The sequence below is a fragment of the Perca flavescens genome, chromosome 10 (assembly GCF_004354835.1).
Source record: "Perca flavescens isolate YP-PL-M2 chromosome 10, PFLA_1.0, whole genome shotgun sequence".
Classification (NCBI taxonomy): Eukaryota; Metazoa; Chordata; class Actinopteri; order Perciformes; family Percidae; genus Perca; species Perca flavescens.
The window spans coordinates 27753786-27774179 of record NC_041340.1 but is presented as its reverse complement, the minus strand read 5'-3'; the positions used below and the strand labels follow the sequence as shown (position 1 = coordinate 27774179).

Below are 20394 nucleotides of genomic sequence, written 5' to 3'. Positions count from 1 at the left end.
ATAAAAAAGGATTGACAGTTTGGTCTTGCTCCTCCACACGGTGCGGAGCTGCAGAGGAAAAAAAACGTGCTCTGGTTTATTGGCATTTCTTTGAACCAATCACAATCGTCATGGGCGGCGCTAAACTCCACGCGGTGCCGCTGCAAAATAGCCTCGGGAAGGAACTTGTTTTTGGTGGAACGTGTGTACGTTCAAAAGTTGTTCTAGTCGTGCAACAGAAAACTCAGATTGGACAGATAGTCTAGCTAGCTGTCTGGATTTACCCTGCAGAGATCTGAGGGGCAGTTAACCATAGTCCTCACAAATCCACCGGAGTTTAGAACGCCAACACAAAGAAAGAGTAAGGTGACGGACATCGGCGAAAAGACATGCGTGCGGTGGAATTTCCCGCGACGCCGGAGCAATCCCAGAAGTGGAACGTCGAGGACAGACTAGAACACTATTCGCACGGGATTAGTATCATCTGGGGACCTTGTGTGATTTAGAAATAACCCTCCCAACATCTGCATTCGCAAGGGATAAGCGAAGCCTGCTTTAACTCGAGTTAAAGAGGGATGAAAAGGCGCACAGGAAACAAAAACCTTAAAAAAATGTTATATGACCCCGCCAAATCACAGACATGTCGATTCACACGGGACTAATATTATCACAGGACCTCGCTGTTCGGCAAAACATTTGGGGGGGAGTTTTTACTTGACAGATTACAGACGTGACGTGTGAATAGGGCTTATGTCCACATAGACTTGTGTTTCGCTGACTGTATGAAGAGTTTTGACAATGGGACTTCAGTTTTGACCAATGCATGTTAGCGATCAGAACTTGCTGTCAGTGTGATTACTTGACGGATTGATGACACAGGATCCACAGAGGTCTTCTTTTTGTTCTTAAATCCATGTTCTTAAATCTTAAATTTGCAATAAATCTAAAACAAAATGTAGTTTTCACCATTATTTGAGATGGTTTGAATCCGTTATGTACAGCCTTAGTATAAGACACACCTCTTCCATTAGTTTACTATGTGGTTAACTGCACATAATGAAGAGAGTTTGTAAAAAAAAAAATAGCTGCTGACTTTAACTATAACATCACAGAGCTGTTATCTAAGGGACTGTTCGTTATTTATTTCAGGGGCCACCGGAGGAGTTTTAGGATGTTTAGTCAAAATAGAAATGACCCTTCCTTCACCAGCAATACATTTTGGACAACCCTCCAAAATGATACATAAAAAAGGGATGACCCTCCCCAACAATTTATTGATGCCTTCTGTTCTGGTTTGTGCTTGGCAAAGATATACAGATGCCCTTTGTTTTTTTTGACTAAACCTCTGCATTCTCATCTTACACATCCCACTCCTCTGTTATGGTGTGGTGACCATTTCAGTAGATTTACATAACTAACATTGTTGTGGAAACGCAATAAGCATGGAAACTAAATGCACACTTCCTGCATTACCGCATTACTTAGAATAAATTACAATAAAACATTGAGACCATTCATCGAAGCACACTGGTTGCTATGGACTCGTCACTAGGCTTCCTCAGTCATTGTATATTTTAGCATAGGTAAAGCTGCCGAAGCTGAACATTATCCAAAACTCCATTTCTCAAACGAGCGTCAATTTGGGAGCTTGCATGCTTCCACTCCTTCCTTGTCAAATGCCTTGAAAAGGCTGTCGTTTGCACAATTTCACAAATAATCACCGGGACCGAAAGAACAGACTGATCTCATTAAGTGGCGTATGTATGACACGCCAATCCGTATGCCATTTTGGCGTGTTATCAAGACGCATAATCTCTTTTTAGCGTGTTTATCGACGCCATTTGGCCTCCAATGACCTCTTTACGTGTGAATTATCGCCGTAGCGAGTAGTATATAAGGATGGAAGTAAAACACAGGACTTTCATCCAGGAAAATTGGGATTGCGTCCCACGTGTGGCGTTTTTTTTTTTTTAAAGCCTTCCCCAATGTTCTTTTCCTAAACCCAACCGTTTATTGTTTTCCTAAGCGTGTGACGTTGGTCACCGTCATGTTTTTGTCTTTTTTTTGAGTTACTGAAGCCTTTCCCAATGTTCTTTTCCTAAAGCCAACCTTTTTTTTTTCTTTTTTTTTGTACACACGTGTGACATTGTTCTCGCAATAGCACGGCACGTTCTGGCGATAACACGCCACATGTATGTTTACATCCGCTGTATACAGCGTAGACATACATGTGGATAGCTAAAAATGCGTCCAGATAACACGCCATTTGGCTTTAGTGGCGTGTATGTTTACGCAAAGTAATGATGCCATGTTGGAAAGGATATTTGAGTCGGATATGGCTGCAGCCCATCTCATGCTCTCCTAACCTTAACCAGTCGAGGTCAAATGCCTAACCCCAACCAACTGACCACTATAGCCACGCCAAGTGGGTCTTGGTATGGCCATAGTGGGATTCATAATTTTGCCTCCTGGCTGGTGCTGTCCGCAAGCTTTGATTTTTCAAAATAAAAGCTTGCATCTGGTCCGCTATGTTTTCGTACGGTGTTTTGGATGTTTTTGAACTAAACAGTACAGCAATCATGCTAATGAATAAAATTATTTTTTCAGCAGATGTCTTAGCTACAACACGATGGAGCTAGCAAAGTAGTTTTATGTTTATATGTGTGAGCGGGATTTGTTCAGTTTGGGAAATCCCACAGTCTCTAAAGCTACAGCTCAAATTGTCTGGCTGACTAAACAAGGAGGGACCCATCTGCTAGCGATAGGTGCCAAGACTGAGAGAGCTACATGGAGCTACATGGATAAATATGTGCCAAACAAGCCACTTTGAAATTTTGCTGTTCTCATGAATACAAAACTTGGGTGACCCTCCCCCCTAGACTAAAAAAAATTGGATGACCCTCCCATCAACAAAGAATAAAAAGACATGACCCTCCCTTATTTTCCTCCGGTGGTCCATTCCATAAATACCGAAAGGTCCCTAAGTTCATTTCTTGGTACCCGATACTAGTAAGGTTGATTAAAATTTGACAAAACTTTGGCACTGTGTGCATCAACTCCAAATGATGCTGCAAAATGTGATGTATAGATAGTGCTACAACAACATGATGCATTTACAGTAAATGTCCATCACTATTTGTATTTTGAACAGGACGTGGATGTCTTAATATTCTTTACTATCAAAATAACAGATTTTGAGGACTGTGCAGCAAGGTTATAATAGTTTTTGAATTTTCGATGAGTTTTTATTTTATTTCAGTTTTGACTTTTCGGTTTCATTTTAGTTCAGTTTTAGTACGTTTTCAGAGCGTGTTTGCTAGTTTTACTTTAGTTTCAGTTTTTCAGTTTTTATATATTTAGTTTTAGTTTGCTTTTGTTAGTAGCAGATATAATGTCTCAGAACTATGTAGCTATATAAACATACTAAATACATAACTGGAGCCCTGTATAGGAATGGCCATGTTGTTTACCGTTTAATCTTCGCGCTACTTTAGTGTCTGATGTGAAGCAATTACAGCACAGCGCCATCTCCTGGAATGTCAATGTCAACTCTGTTCAAGTTCTGTAAAAAACTAAAACTGAAATGATTTGGATTTTAAGTAGTTTTTTAACCTGGCAATATAGTTTATGTTTTGTTTTATTTTTTCTTGAGGGTTTTAGTTTTAGTTGACTGACAACCCTACTATGCAGCTTTGGTGGTGGTCGAGATATTTGCTCTCTTAGAGCTTCATGGTTTTAAAATGGCATGTGAGTTGGGGCAGAGCATTGTGCTGTAAGTGTTTGAGACAAAGCACCGTCAGTGTCCAGTCCTCCCTCCAGAGCTGCATCCATGTTCCACCATCTTTTGCAAGGACTGGCAGATCTAAGAAGAACCAATCATGGCCCCAAACATTCTCTTGTACAGTACAGTATATATTTAAAAAAAAAACACAATCAAATCATTGCATCACTTGTGAGCAGAGGTACTGTAGAATTGATCTCATCTTGAATACATGAAGGTGCAGAACGTCGATCTGAATGCATGTCATTGCTGAAGGTTGCTGGGAGCAGCACAGAGCTAGATAAGAAGCTTGGCCTGGAAGACCCAGTTCAGTCGTTTTCTTTTATTGTCCTAAAAATAATACTATCGCAAATGTTACTTTCCCCATCTCTCATGAATTTCAAAGGTTTTTTTTACTTTGCGTGTAGAAGATCAGTAGATGTTTACTTAGTTTATACAGTTTAGTGGGAAGGACTCCTCTCCATATGAGGGAAAAGACTGCAAACACTCACTGGGAGATTTACTTCTGATGTGGACTCATTGTACATCTAGTAAAGGGTAATGTAAGTGTGTGTGTGTGTGTGTGTGTGTGTGTGTGTGTGTGTGTGTGTGTGTGTGTGTGTGTGTGTGTGTCCCTCCATGCTTGGTTGCTATCACTAATAGCCCAGTCTTGTCAGCTGCTGTAAACAGTGAACCATCTCCAAACATTACCTTATTAAGACACAAGAGACCGACCAGACAGAGAGGAGAGTTTGAATCTACCTGCCCCCCTTCTGTCTCTCACACATACATCTACTTTAAACTTGCTTTTAGCAATGTTCTGTTTGACTGGTGAGTACTATTCTATTCTAACCTGGAAAGATATAAAAAAAAGTCTTTTATAGGAGTGTCTTGGTCTTGCTCAAGAATGTAGCAGCACATAAAGGTTGCAAAACATGTTACAAACTCAGTGAATTAGATAAAATATTTCCAAATATTCCAATAAACTAGTTTAAAACCGACAGCTAGATCATCTCACTTATGGATAAGAGACAACGGTTTTAATAGTGGGCACGGAGACACTGTATGTTACTGAAGTTTTCTATCAGAAGCATGCTCCGGTGTGTGCACTTTAAGAACAGAGATTAGATATAAATGAATGGGGTGTAAATTCAGCCTAATTCGGAATGATTTACATAGAATGCCTGTCATACAAGCTTCACTAGTTTCAGCTCAATGCTGATCAAAGAGCCCAATAATCCACCAAATCAAACTGCTCCTATTGCGCGGCCAGTGGTTGTGGTATCTTTTTCAGCCAACATTCACATTCACTAGTGGGAGTTGAACTTTGTCTTAACAACAAAACTAGTTTTCTTGTTCGAATGAGAAAGTGAGAGAGCAAATGTTAGAGAAGGAAAAAACTGAGACGCAGACTTTCGCCTTCAGATTAGGACTGCAGTCTGGAAACATGTGAGAAGAGCAGGAAAAGGAGGCAAAAAGGGACTAAGGGAAGAAAATGGAACTAATATTCCAGGAGGGCAACTCCAGAAGCATGTGGCATGGTTTAATAACAATGACACGTTACAATGCCACCCCCTCCTCCCTGTCAAGTGCTGATGTGTCTATAGCAAGGGAGCTAAACACATTTTATGTAGTGTTATGCGGTGTAAATATCCTTTAGGCAGGTTAGGGCACCGCTAGTCTGGATCGACGATGGTTCACTTACCGGATCGTTCCGGTGCTGCCTGAAGTTCTGCCGGATGTCCCTCACCTTCCGCTTTCTTTGTGTTTACGTTAAACTCTGGTCGCATTGAGGAACAGCAACTGGAACCTCTAAGCTAGCAAGCTAATGTTACACGCTGAAAATGACAAGTTTTGAAGAAAGTTTGGATCTGCAACAAGGCAGGCCTGCTTATTTCCTTCGGGGAGTGTTTGTAAAGATTTACAAGGAATATGTTTACAGCATTTACTATCTATCTGGGACATTTTGGGACTGATTGGTAGGATTGCTGTGGAAGAAATACACACCGTGATACACTGGTAAGAGCAAATGTGGTTTAACCATGTGTCCAGCTAATTTATATAGCTCATGTTACTGTATTGTGAACAGTTAACTTCATTTAATATTGTATGTGGTGGGGTTTTTTTTGCGGGGTGCAAATGTTCCAACAAAACTAGTTCCTTCCGGAGACTTTTTTGCTGAACTACCGTTGCTGCGTCCGGAGCTTAGCGCCGCCCAAGACAATTGTGATTGGTTTAAAGAAATGAAAAACAACCCCTGACCGTTATTTTTCCTATCCAGGAGTTTATGTGTGGAGGGGCCGGACCTTCCTCCACAGGGCTGTGGAGATAGGTTTGGCAATGCGCAACTTGGGCGCCGCCTATTGGGTGTAGATGTGATCACTGGGGGAGGTTTGGCTTTGTTGCCTAGGAGGAGGGTTGATAACAGATTTGATGGTTTTGTAAATAACTCTGGGGTTATGACGGTTTGTTGCAATGATGTTGGAGAAATTGGAGGACCTGGCCCGGGGAGCCATCCGCTCCTTGTATAACCAAAGTTAGAGCTGTCTACGTATACTCAGTACAAAGTCAAGCATGTTTTCAGTGGATGTTGGCCTCCACCAGGGTTGTCCCTTTTCACCTATTCTGTTTATGAAATTCATCGACAGGATCTCAAGGCCCAGCCAGGGGAGGAGAGTGTCCACTGTAGGGACCTCAGAATCGGTGTGTCTGCTCTTTGCAGATGATGTGGCTCTGTTGCCGTCATCAGACCGTGACCTCTTTACTAGAACATCTACTGTATGTTCTGACCCTTACCTATGGTCATGAGCTTTGGGTAGTCACCGAAAGAAAGAGATTGCGGCTACCAGCAGCCGAAATGAGGCTGGGCTAACTCTTAGAGATAGGGTGGGGGGCTCTGATATCTGGAGGGAGCTTGGAGTAGAGCTGTTTCTTCGATTACATTCACACCTACGGGCAATTTAGAGTCGTCACTTAAGCAGATGAACTTAACCTGCATGGCTTCGAACTGTGGGAAGAAGTCGGAGCACCCAGAGGAACCCTGCGCAGGCGCACTCCACACAGAAGGGCCCCAGCCGCCTCCCTCCCTCCCTCTTCCCTCCCTCCCTCACTTTGTCTGACCCTCTCCCTCTGTCTCTATCTCTCTGTCTATCTGTCTGTCGGTTTGTTTCTCTCTCTCTTTCTGTCTCTCCCCTCTGTCTGTCTGTCTGTCTGTCTGTCTGTCTGTTTGTCTCTCGGCCACTCTCTCTCCCTCTTTCTCTCCCTCTTTGTCTCTCTCCCTCTCTCTGTCTGCCTGTCTCGCTCCCTCCCTCTCTCCATCTGTCTTTCTGTATGTCCTTCCTTCTTTCAGCAATGTAATAAGTTCCACGTGGTATTTTCAGTTTGTCGCCCAGTCCAGTCAGCTGCCTGATGCAGAAAAAGCCCAAATTTAGAAGAAATATGAAAATTGTCAAATGCTTTTTTTCAGGAAATACCCCCCAACCCTGCCTCGCCCCTCCCCCCCACACACACACCTCCTTTTTTAATTCTTTCTTCCCTTCTTTTCTTTTTCCCCTCTTCCCTTCCCATTTCTTCCCTCCTCTCTTTATCGGCTCCCTCCCTTTTGTTTCTCAGCTTCTGTCTCCTTTTTACTTCTCCTCCTCCACTCCTAATCTCCCCCCTTCTTTCCCTCTTTTTCCTCCCTCTTCTTTCTCATTCCCTTCTCCTCTCTGTTTGTCCCTCTGTCTCTCCATCTTTCCCAGACAGGCTCTACAGGTCACTAGTTGAGGCTTCTTGGTTCCTCTGACATCAGCCAATCAGTCATGTTTAGAGTGGGCATTCCCTGGTGTAAGGTCCGCCCCCCCACTGACCATACAAGGTAACAGTGGAATGCATGGCTTGGCAGTCCGTCTGCTTCATAAGAGAGACACAGAGAGCAGAGGGTGTCCCACACTGATGAGCAGTCCTATTACCGTCTGATTTGAATTGCAGCTTATTGTGGGAACACTGAAGCTTCAGAAGAGTGCCAGTGGGCAAACCTGCTCCTCAACTCATCACTATTGCAAGATCAGCCTTTTAGCAGACAGCCAACTCATTTCACCCAGGAAAACCAAGTAAGCTGCCTGGGGAGATGACAAGCCTTGAGAAAGCACATCAGTCCAGCAGCGAAGCAGTGAAGCAGCCTGCCAGCTGCTGTAGATGTTCCTAGCAACACCTCAGCTGCCCTGCAGCAGAGGACTCAATAAGGTATGATCGGACAGATTACTCAAACCAGTGTTTTTGAATGTTTTGTTGCTCTACTATAAATCATGTATTCATTACAAAAAAAATACCATGTTTTTTTTTAAGTGCTTTTCCATTATCCAGGCAGCAACTTGAAACGTGCTCGCCTTAGGTCAATGTACATAGTGTCAACATGATTGATGTTGTCAAAGTAAGGTTTTTGAAAATGTATTCCAAATGTCTACACAGCATTACAACGGCAATAAATCATAAAAACAAAGACTTGAGGCGCTCCACACTGCGTGATTTTGGCCAGTCCCAAACTAAAGTTAACAATTGTGAGTGAAACAGTGAATATTTTAGTTTTTCAATCCAAAACAGTGGTCCCCGATCTCACTGTGAGACACATCTGCTGATGGCTAAATTAGAGATTTGGACAGTGTCAGAAAATTTGAACAAACTCTCAACATGTGACCTCTGCTCCAACCCAGGTGTATAACACAGCCAATGGCAATACAGCATGAAATGATGCCAAGATGTGCTGGCCAATGCCAACATTAACCGCCCAAAGACATATGTTAATACCACATCTGTATGTAGATGTACAAGCCATTTTTGAAAAAGGAAAAAAAGCTTGTTTTTTTTCTGTATTCTCAGATAGATGGAGTTAATGACCTGTCCTTGATTGATTCTTTTCTCGTAAGTAACAGATTCAGTAGACATTCATCGCACAATCTGACATTCAACGCAGAGTGTCATGAAGCAAACAGTGTGAAGAGGCCTTGAGATGAATGACTTAACTCAAGCCAGTTTTGAGTCGGTGCGAGTTAAGAGAGACCATAGTGGATTGAGTGCAGAACAAAAGAAATGTGGAGGGAAAGAAAAATACATTTAAAAGTCTAAAAACACTATGGTATACTTTTATAAATGCTCAGTCATCATGCAAAGTATATGTGACTAAGAGTAGTCCGGGATGGTTTTTAAAGGTTTGCAAAGGCCCACTCACTGCTCTGTTCCTCCTGTTTGGTTGAAACTGTGTTACTGAGCCAAATGAGTTGAGTGTTTGAGTGTTTACTGAGAGAGTAACAGGACTCTAACTGTACAGCACTCTGGATTATATTAAAATGCCATTTTCACTTGTTCCTCTTGAACTGGCCTGGAATGGACTTAGGATTCATTTTTGTTACATGGTAATAACATGAATTCATTGTCTTCACCCATCCATTTGCACACATCAGCAAAGTAGCTTCCAGCCTGGGGTTTGTGACTCAATAAAAGGTTGCAAGATAAATCTTAGGGGTCATGAGATGATTAACAGGAAGGGGAAGTGGAAACAAAACCAGACGTCTGCTATACAAAATGTTTATTTTTTTCAGAATTTGTTATAACCTATGCATTTTTGTGTGAATAATCTAAATTTCACAACTGAAATTATTATCCGAGAAGGGAAAATCATTCTGCGGTTGAACTGATCACCAAGAGTAGATACATGCAAGTCATGCTTTGTTTTAAGGTGTCACAGGTCAAAAAGGTTGGCCACTGTTTAAGATTTTTTCAAATTCAACTCGCTTGGAGGGATGAGGGTCATGTGTAAAAAAAAAAAAAAATATATATATATCAAATCCTGGGGGAGTGTTGGGCAGTCTGCGGTGCTGTCCTTAAATGGGAAAAACAGATCAAGGATCTGATGTTGAAACCCTCCCACAGTATGGCTGACATCAATCTCACGCAGCGTCTCATGTCACACAGGAGGCCAGCATCAATGACTGGGTCCAAATTTACACCATGAACAACATGTACTGAAGAAACTACTGCTAGTCATGAACACACACACACACACACATAAACATACATATTATACGTGTACACATAACTCATGTCTGTTCCCCCAGGACACTGCAGTGTGTATTCATGCTCCGAGACAGATGACGGAGAAGGACAATCTCGAGGTGTGCAAGAAACAGACCAGGTAGGAGCACCAAAACACACACACACACACACACACACACACACACACATATCTCATTTTTTGTAGTTTTTCCTCTGACTTAAGTGTTCTGTAAACCAGCTGAGGTCAACCACTGTTGCATACTTTCAATAGCAACATGTTTCTGTTAGTAGCTGATGGCACAATGTGGCTGTCACTTGTTATGCTCTTGAATCCTAATTCCCTCTGACAGTCAAGGTTCCCTTAAGTAGCATTAACGTTCCTTCTTGGCTGCTTGCGTTGAGAAGGTGGCTGGTGAGTCGGACAGAGTTGAGCGGGGTTAAAATGTAACAGAGCGTCATATCGAGGTCCCTGTTCCCAGATCCAGCTAATGAAATACGTGTTAAAGCCCTGGCAGACAGGAACTGCTGTCCTGCTGAGGACTGGGATGGACATGAGAAAGTGTATGGAGGGAGGAGAGGAGGAAATGCTGTATTTATTTACTGAGCGGTCAGAAGTCTTGGGGGCACTGGGTTAGGAGGACTTTCACATAACCCCTTACACACACACACACTCTCCCACCAGCCCCCCTCCTCTGGGACCAAGAGACCGTGATTCCCAGGGTCAATTTCCCATCGGAGAAGGAGAAGGAGGGGAAGGGGGAGAGGGAAAGGGGGGTAGGAAGAGGGGGAGAGGCATATGGAAGGTGAAAGGAATGGGTGGAAGGAGAAGAATGCAGGAAAAGAGATGGAGGGAGAAGTGTTATATGAGCATTGACCACTCGCCCACCTCGCGGAGCAGCTACACTTCTATTTTACCATATGAGTCAATCCACACCTACTCTGAGACACGCATGCATGAGTTTTTCACTTTTTTAGGCTTTGAGTCTTTTTTGCTTTTTTCTTCATTCAAAGCTTTTTTGATCCAGTGACACTATAAGCTGTTTGGTTTAACTGACATTTTTGGATTTACAGTGCACACACTTCAACTATCTCCAATGATTTCATTCCATCTGAAATTTAAACTGCTTCACCATTTGCGATTCAACTGACATTCCACCTTCTTTCTGCTCTCAGGCCTACTCATGTTATTACATTTTTGAAAAAGGGACTGCACACAGGGCTTACTTTAAGTTGAAATGCCTTTAGCGTCACACAACGATTCGTATGGCATCTTACGGGAAGTAATGCGCAATTCGTTGTGTGTTATACTACAAAATGTCCAGCAACACGAGCAGTCAGTGCACCTGCACAGCCAGCAACAAAACTTCTTGGTTAAATTTAGGAAAAGATCATGGTTTGGGTTAAAATAATTATGTTTGTTAGTTCCGTAACTTACCTGAGTTAAAATAAGTTAAAATAAAGTAACCAGCAGTCTCCTGGGTGAAGGTCCTGTGTTAGTTTGACCCTTCTATCCACCCCGACTTCCTCCCTACGTAGACTTTTTTATATATATATATAATTTAAATTCTATAAAAACAAGTTTGAGTTTTCTTTTGGAGTTAGGTAAGCCATCACAGTGAACATCACGTCTGGAGTGGTCACACAACGTGAAAGTAAACTACCTTACCGACCTTTGTGATTTGTCAGCTAATGTTAGACCTCATGCATTTCTTAAAGATAAGAAAAAGATCTGTGCCCTTTTTTCCCGCTGACATACATCTGACGTTGATTATGTTGAAAGGCCTACCTAGCCTTTCATTTGCTTTTGGAAAAAGATTTCTACACTCCAAAAATCTCAAAAGACCAAAGTGACTTGATGAGAACAGTGTAGACGGTAGCTGTGTTGGCATGTCTCCTGCTTTAGATAACCAACAATGATTTCTCCAGCAAATGTTTTTTAATACATTTAAACAGTATGTATTGTCTTGCACTTCAGTAGCTTATACATTTGAGGTTTTCTATTGTCAACATCAGCCATAGACAGCAGGTCCATCACCCTGTAGGTATGAGTAGGGAGCAGTTATTGTAAACCAATCAATGTTTTTTTCAATAATTCTACCATAGATTTTTCCTTAATCATCCTGTGACTATTACTGTAAGACCCCTTAGAGGGGCCCTAACCTCCAGGTTGGGAAACATTGCCCTAAGCTGTTTACAACACTCTAAGGTACTTTTTTGCACCCGGGCTCCCCCTTAAACCCATATTACAGCCCTTCACTGCACCACCAAAATGTCCCTGATCAGGCTCCAGTGTTAGACTTAGTGCACAGTTCAGCATTGCCATATTTGGTAATTGATTTTAAGATCCACTTTTACAGTCACGTTTAGGTTGTGTTGTAGGTGGTCTGTTTCTGTTGAGATACACTCTGACACAGTGTTTAGCACTTCAGTCTGGGGAGTAGTACATCTGACTCTATTTAACTTTTTTGGTGACTCTTTAAGCTTTTAATATTTAAAAAAGAAATTAATTTCACATTATACAGGCGTCGTTTAGCCGTGTGTGTGTGTGTGTGTGTGTGTGTGTGTGTGTGTGTGTGTGTGCGTGCGTGCGCGTGTGTGTATGTGGCGCGCAATACATTTAGTGTGACAGACAGACAGAATAAAATGGAGAGCGGGTTTCCTGTGTGTGATTTACAGAGCCTAGAGGAAAGAGAAAGAAGACCATATTAGGCAATGTTTGGCTTAACAGAAGAGATTGGCTTTGACTGTTATCACAGCCGGCCTAAACACTCACACACGCACGCGCATGCACGCACACACGCAAACACACACACACACACACACACACACACACACCCACACACACATGCACACGCATGCACGCACACACACACATATACACACACACACGTTCCCACTCAGGGCTGGTAGTCTGCACTGTGACACTGCCTTCCATTGCAGAGGGTTTATATTCTGATTAAAATGACACAAATCTGCTTTATTGGCATGCAATTGAAAAGTGTTGAAATGTTTGGGTTTTAAGTTTATGTAAATTTTTAAAGGGAGTTTGTATTAAATCAGTCAGGCCGTATTTATAGTATGTATACAGTGGCTGTGCTGACTCCCATCACCCTGCATTATTTGCCTCCTGTGCTATCTGTATACAGTTGGTAGTGAAATCATTATTTAGCTGTGAAAGGAAACTAAAGTACGACTGAGGCTGAGCCGGTACTGGACTGAAGGAAAACCACATGTTGCAGGACTTTACTGTTTACTGTAACAACAGAAAGGAGAAGCAGAATTCAGTTCAGTTACTTTTCAAAGTATCCATACTCACTTGAATTGTGGGTTTTGATTGCCCCTATAGAATAATGAGCAATGGGGATGGAGGGGATTTCATTTGTGGTACTTCATGAATCAAAAACTTAGAACACTTGTTAATTTAGTTTGTTGTTGTACTGGATTGTATTACTTTTCGCTATCTAACATTTTGTCCAATCCAGATTATGCATTGTGGGCATCGCGATCAAAATATTGTCAACACCTTTTAGTCAAGAGCAAAACAGCTGTTTGCCCAAGTAGCTTTTTGATACTACCGCTAGGAATTGCCAAAGTCAGTACCACATAGGGGGCTTGTAAAATGATTCGCTGTAATGGGGTGCCTGCCATGGCGTCAAAATGTTTGTGAACCATTGTGGCTTCCTGTCCACAGCATGGACACACAGCCAGTCTGCTGAAGGGCCTGCCTGCACTCTGCACACATACTGCACAGCAGACCCTGTCAGGGAACTCTGTATAGCTTTGGGAGATCCACAGATAAATTCATAGATTTAAATTAAGGATCTCAACACTAGGATGGAACCTGAGAAATCAGTATGCCTATATAATGAGGGTCAGATGATTTGAGATTGGAGGTAATGTATGTATGCATGTTCCCCATATTCAACTTTAATAACAGTATTCTGCAGTTTTTGGTGATAACATTCACCTGACATATCATTTGTTAGTGTCAGCTTTATCCTATTATTATATAGATATTAGTATCATTCCATTTTTTCTTCTCATTACAAAATCCAGTTTCTACGTCTTTTTTTAACCCAAACTTAAATTAAATTGTAAGAGACCTCTTTCTGTCTCAGGACCGAACTCTCGCGAGATCTGGCAACACGGTAACGCTAACGTCAGCTAACATTCGTGAACGCCCTAGCAAAACTAATCTCTGTGTTGCTAAGTATGTCTTTTAACCGTGTAAATATCTAACGTTAGCAAAAAAAACAACAACTAATTATTAATAAATTATACAAATATAACTTTTCATCCATCTACACGATGTTCACCACACTTTTAAACAAGGCCACGCCCCTTTAGGAGACAGGAAGTGTGTACAGTTTCATACCATTGGCGATGCTTGAAATGCGTTATCTTTAGTACAGTATAAAGGATCTTTGATAGTATCAGAACCTGATGGCAATTTAAAATAGGTCATATTTCTGTTTTACCTGCATTTTTTTTTTTTTTTTACCTCCACTTAAGAAAGGAAAGCTACATTTTACCAGCAGCTGCTCGATATTTCGGACCCCTTACAGCAGATCACCAGCTCCTCTGACATGATAACTTCCTGGAAGAGAGATTCCAGGGCCCCTCTCAGCTCTGGAGCCCCTCAATGAACCAGGCTTTTGTCACTGGTTACCAGCAGAAAGGGATTTTATGTGAAAGTTTCCCCCATTGAGAAATCCGTAAATCTAAACAGATTTATAAATGATTGTTCTATGAAACATACAAAGTGCTGTACTGGCTCGTTCCTGACCAAGTTGCAGAGTGTCTGTACTGATTTCAACTCTCTTTATCTCTGATATAGTCTGGCTGTAGAATTCCAGGTCAGTCTGCGGTTTGGTTTTTTGGCCCAGATTATTGTGGAGCCTCAGTCTGTGCAAGGGGAAACACACAATGAAAGCAGGAAGTGATTTCTAGTTTTGACATGATGTAATGTCCAAACTCAAAGTAGATTTTCATTGTCCACCACTTCAGAAAAATCCTATACCATAGCTCATTATTGGAACACGTAACATGTTTAAATCCAATGGATTGTTTTGAGTGAATAGGAACAAATAACAGAGCGCCGTCTCAAATAATGATTTAAAAGACTAGTTGAACATTTTGGGAGATACGTTTTTTTTTGCTTACTTTCCGAGAGTGAGATGAGAGGATCCGTCTGACAACATTAGCTTTAGCCAGAAAGGCTAAACAGATGTAGCAACCCCAACTGCACCCTGACTCCATATACTTAACACAGAGACATAAAAATGATATCAATCTTCTTATCTCTGAGGACTTTAAGCCTCAGACGTTGACATGAACTGTTTTTAAAGCTTTAGTGCGTAACTTTTTGATATTAATGAACGTCCGTTACATCCAAGCCATCGCCAAATGAGTTGCTACAAAGCTAATTAAGACTATCAGCTCCACACAACTCTCTCTGGATTTCTCAGTATGGCTATGGTCAGAAGATTGTGGCGTCTGCCGACTTTCGCCTGCAGAAACTCAAGTGAAGATAATGACCTCTTCTGAAGAGTCCATCATGTTTTTTTAATCCTCCATGTCCTCCTTGGCTACTAGCAAGTGCGTGTGTGTGTGTGGAGGGGGGGGGTGCGCAATCACGAAAGGCTTGTATCATGTAGACAGGCCGACAGTTTTGTTAACTAACTAAACTAACTGCTTGTCTGCCTTCTATACTGTTGATTCTTGTGTTTGGTGAGCTGAAGACCCATTTCCACCCTGGTGGACAATACAAAAGTGTTCTATTCTATCTCACTCCCAGAAAGAAAATCCAAAATGTTGAACTATTACTTTAAGAATGTAGACTGAACTTTATTCTGCCTTGGTCTCAACGCACTTTTTATTCAGTCTTGAACACAGTGGCACTTTGTGTTGGACTGTAATTCACTGATGGAGGTATGGGCTGAACTTCTTCCCAATCATATTTTATACCCATTCCACACATAACGTATTTTTTCATCCAATTCTAACCAAAGCCATGCCAACCAACATCTTTGCATTTAAGACATTTACCCAGAGCACATTGCAAATCCTAAGTTTAAGATAACACAGCGGACAAGAATGCATCATAAAACGTTTCACTCAACAAAGTGTATTTGAATCAAGGCTGGTAGTGATGATGATGATGGTGATGATGATGATGATGATGATGATGGTGATGATGATGATGGTGATGATGATGATGATGATGATGATTGTAATGAAGAAGAAATGAGGGTGCTGCCTGTGGTCTGAAACTCTAGAACAGGATTCAGGCTTAAAGCTTGAAGTGATGTACCATCACATGATGCAAGCATGCACGCACGCACGCACGCACGCACACACACACACACACACACACACACACACACACACACACACACACACACACACAGTCCGGCTGGGAGAGGGCAGATTTGTTTGTTGATTTGGTTTAGTGAGGGCAACACTCCCTCAAGACAGACCTCGAGACATGACCTACTGTGGGACTGTGGCTTTCTCTCTTTGTGCGTGTGTAAGAGAGAGAGAGAGAGAGAGAGAGAGAGAGAGAGAGAGAGAGAGAGAGAGAGAGAGCACACTGGCCTTTCTTCTTAATATGGACTTGTTGGGCCCAGAGCAGAGGGAGAAGGACAGAGTGAGATAAAGGCCTCCATCTGCTGCCTTTTAAGTGAGTCTCTCCCCACTGTGACTAGAAAAGGGAATGAATGTAGCCAGCTGGAAGAAGGAGGAGGTGTGTGTGTGTGTGTGGGGGGGGGGGGCTATCAGTGGGAGCGATCACAGACTGGAAGAGGGAATGTTTATCCAAAGCAGCAATCCCATTTTCCATGATCCCCAAAATAAAAGGCTGGCTCAGGCCTTATATGGGCAGACTGGGAGTTTCTAGCCGAGCAGAGTCAGAGCATTCTTGGAAAACACCCGGCTTCTCTCTCTCTCTCTCTCTCTCTCTCTCTCTCTCTCTCTCTCTCTCTCTCTCTCTCTCTCTCTCTCTCTCTCTCTCTCTCTCTCTCTCTCTCTCTCTCTCTCTCTCTCTCTCTCCTTGATCTACTCAGTGATATAGTGTCAGTGATGGTGCTCAAATAACATTAAAAGTCACTGAGAACATTGTAACCATACAGTTTATTTAAACATGTGTATCTTCTATCAGGTCTTGCGGTTGAGATAATGGAGATCAAAGATGGAGCTCCAACAGTTTACACTTGGGGTAAGAGACAACAACTTCAAGACTCTACAGAGCGTTTTACACTTTTTATTCGGGTTTCAGAAAAATATAACACATTTGATATGAATCTAGAAAAGTTCCCAGACAGGCTTCTTATCTTTCAGAACAACATGGTTTCTGCTGAGATTACAGGAAGCTATTTCCACCACTGCCTCCCTCTTTGAAGTCCAGAGCTTTAGCTTTAGACGTTGACCATAACTCTGGGCAATATAGTTACAGATAACACAATAAGGAAATACAGGGGCTCCACATGAACTGATAAACTAACATCAAATTGATAACTACATAAAATAGATTGTTTTTAGATACAGTCAAGGGCATTACATTTACCTCGCTCTATTGATGCAATGTATGAGTCCTAACTGTGTTAAGTGCAAAAAACACATAAGGTAATTGTAAAGTGCTCTGTCTGTTAAGGTAAAAACATGTGTGTGTGTGTGTGTGTGTGTGTGTGTGTGTGTGTGTGTGTGTGTGTGTGTGTGTGTGTGTGTGTGTGTGTGTGTGCACATGCACATGCAGGTAATCAGATGTCTGCTGTTGCAGTGTCTCTCTTTCAAACAAGTATGTGTGTTGTATTTCAGATGTCAGAGATGAGCAAGTACAGAGGTGAGTAACACACACACACACACACACACACACACACACACACACACGTGGAATGTGAGAGGGAGCAGCAGCATGACAGGAAGTTGGTATTATATAGGTCTACTGGGGGTTAAAATCATTTCCTGTTTACCCCTCCCCAACAAAAATGTTTGTGCTGTGCACTCTATCCCTCTCTCTCTCTCTCTCACACACACACACACACACACACACACACACACACACACACACACACACACTTATTCACATGCTATTTTTCTCTCGCGCTGCTTTCACTGGTGTTTCAGACATGTGAGTAGAAAGACTTTGTTAAAATGTCTTAGCTGTAATTGAAGACTGTCTTCATTTGGTCATTGTGTATGTTTTCTTTTTTTTTTTTTTAAAGAAACAGAAATACAACAAACCTGATTTTACCTATGCGCTCATACAAACATTATACTGATGGAGACACATGCCAGTTCATACAGTAAGCGATTACTAATTATGTAATGGGTTCATAAACCCAGTCCATTTCCAACAGTATTGCCAGTATCTATTAATCCGTAGATTTAGTGAACAAGTCATTCTCTCCATACTTTGAACAGCATTGTGCATGTTTTATTCAGCTTTCATGAATTCTTTCCACGTTTCCTCCTCTGTCTTTAGAATAGACCCCTGTCCTTCATGATGCTGAGAGAAATGTGTTTATTCTGATGTCATCATGTCTCATCATCATGCGGCAAATATCACTTGCATCACTCTGATGCTAGCTTTAACAGGGAATGGAGCTCATTCTGATTCCTATCAGCTAGTGTTGGCTCACCTGAGTGTCTGTGGTTTTTTCTTTTGTATACTATTTCTTTGTCAACTGTAAAGACAGTTTATATGATGTAATGTTAAATCAGAATAGAAATCTATGCAGAAGATGCAATAACAGGTTTGGTAAAAACTAATTTCTCAATACTGAGTTCATTTATTTATTTATTCAGCACAAAAGAACTTGCAAAATGCAGCCTCTGACCACATCTTTTAATATTCATGAGGTTTTCTCACTCAAAGTCAAACACCTCCAAACCTCTATTTACTGTACATTTTGCTCATCTTTACGTACTGTTGTAAAATCTGTTAAATGTACAATCCATTCAATAAAGAAGTGCCCTTCTTTTTGTTGAAATGGAAACACCGTTTGTGCCAAATAGATGAATGAATAAGAGATACTTCAAAGACAATAGCGATTCATATTTTAATGCTACCAGCTGTTAGTGTTGTTTCAGATCATCGTTCGGCACTCTGTTACTGTTACGAGTCAAATTTTGTCAGCGTTCTGGGACAAGAGTTGATCCTGAGATGTGTACGAAGGGTTCAGTGCATTTTGGATGTTAGATTAACTGCGTATTGGTAAAGAGAACTGTGTGAACTCATTACAGAGAGAAATGTGTTAACGTTAGTGAAGAAAAACCATAACCTATAAGATGGTTTCTAAACTGACTGACTGTGCTCTGTTTGCCTCATCCCTGTGTTTCTCCAGTTGAGTTATTCATCCCTGTGGCCCATGGTGCAGTGCTGCATCTCTGGTCAGTTGGTAGTCTGAGATGAAGCACTGTAGCTCGGGACGGAGGACAGAAATACCAGTGGGAGCATGTATCCACAGCCAGGTAACAGCACCCAGCAGCAGCAGGTCTCCGGGGCTCTGGTTTGCTTCACACAGGGAGGATGATATGACCCAGGATGCAACACTGCAATCACAAACACCTTGTGGGTCACGGTCAGGAGTTTAGAGGAGACTGGACCATCTCCCAAAGTTCATAGGGATAATCAATTAATTTAGAGGACATAAAAAACAAGTTGTAGAATTCATCCCAAAATGAGGATTAGGGACACATTTGAATAGTCACACCTTTGCTTGCTATATACTGTATAATAAAATATTTTGTTATTGTATTTCTAACTAATTTTATAAATGACTTAATGTAAGAATGTCTCACTCATTTCTATTAAGATCTAGTATCAAATGTAACATTAAAAATGTCAGATTAATGAAGTTGACCACATGTTGGAAATTATTTGACGTGTGTCCGCCAAATTCCATGATGTATGTGTTTAGACATGGCACCATCGGCAGAAAAAAAAAAAAAAAAAAAAAAAAAGACGTTTTCAAATCTTCTAATACGGAAACCACAGCTCGACTTCTGCACATGAGGAATGGGTACCCCCCCGTTCCAGTGGTGTGATGATGGATGGATGACATCACCCGTTTTTCTTCTCCTCTCTCCTGGGGTCCAGTTTTCCCAGGAATCCCTTGACCTATCAGAAAGGGGGATTCCTGGAAATACTGTTCTTGGGGGTGGGGCTTATCAGCTATTCCATTTACAGTATTTACCATCATTCTGTGTGGTGTGTGCAATAATGGTGTACGTTTTTATAGAATCAGTTTTGACTGCATTTAGTGTTTAGACACGAGAGGAACCCGTTATTCACTATCGTTTCAATCCCGTTCAAAGTCACGTCATGTTCCTGTTTATGACATTTGAAGGCTCTGATTACTGCTCATTCTGTTTAATAAACATTCAAAACAAAGAACTATTTGTGTATTGTCATTTACTGTGTATGAATACTGCAGTTTGAAAGCAGGGTAGAAAAAATGATTAGGAAGTTTCCTTAAGTAATACATCCAAACCACAATGTAAAAAGAATCTATTTCAGTAATCATGTCATGCATTTAAAATCCTACTTAAGGACAGAAGCATTATCAGCAAAACATACTTAAAGCAACACTATGTAACTTTTAACTGCAGCTGTAGTTCCAATG

General features: G+C 41.5%; 1 long non-coding RNA gene across 2 annotated transcripts; it reads left to right on the top strand.

Annotated features, from left to right (window-relative positions):
* The first annotated feature begins 7308 nt into the window (after positions 1-7308).
* LOC114562895 (uncharacterized) lies at positions 7309-20165 on the top strand. 2 transcript variants are annotated; one of them, XR_003693553.1, is made up of 5 exons: positions 7309-7963; positions 9832-9908; positions 16929-16985; positions 17585-17609; positions 19114-20165. It is a non-coding gene; the product is annotated as an uncharacterized LOC114562895 (long non-coding RNA). The 2 variants fall into 2 exon arrangements; XR_003693552.1 differs by having other exon boundaries at positions 17585-20165.
* The last annotated feature ends 229 nt before the right edge of the window (positions 20166-20394 follow it).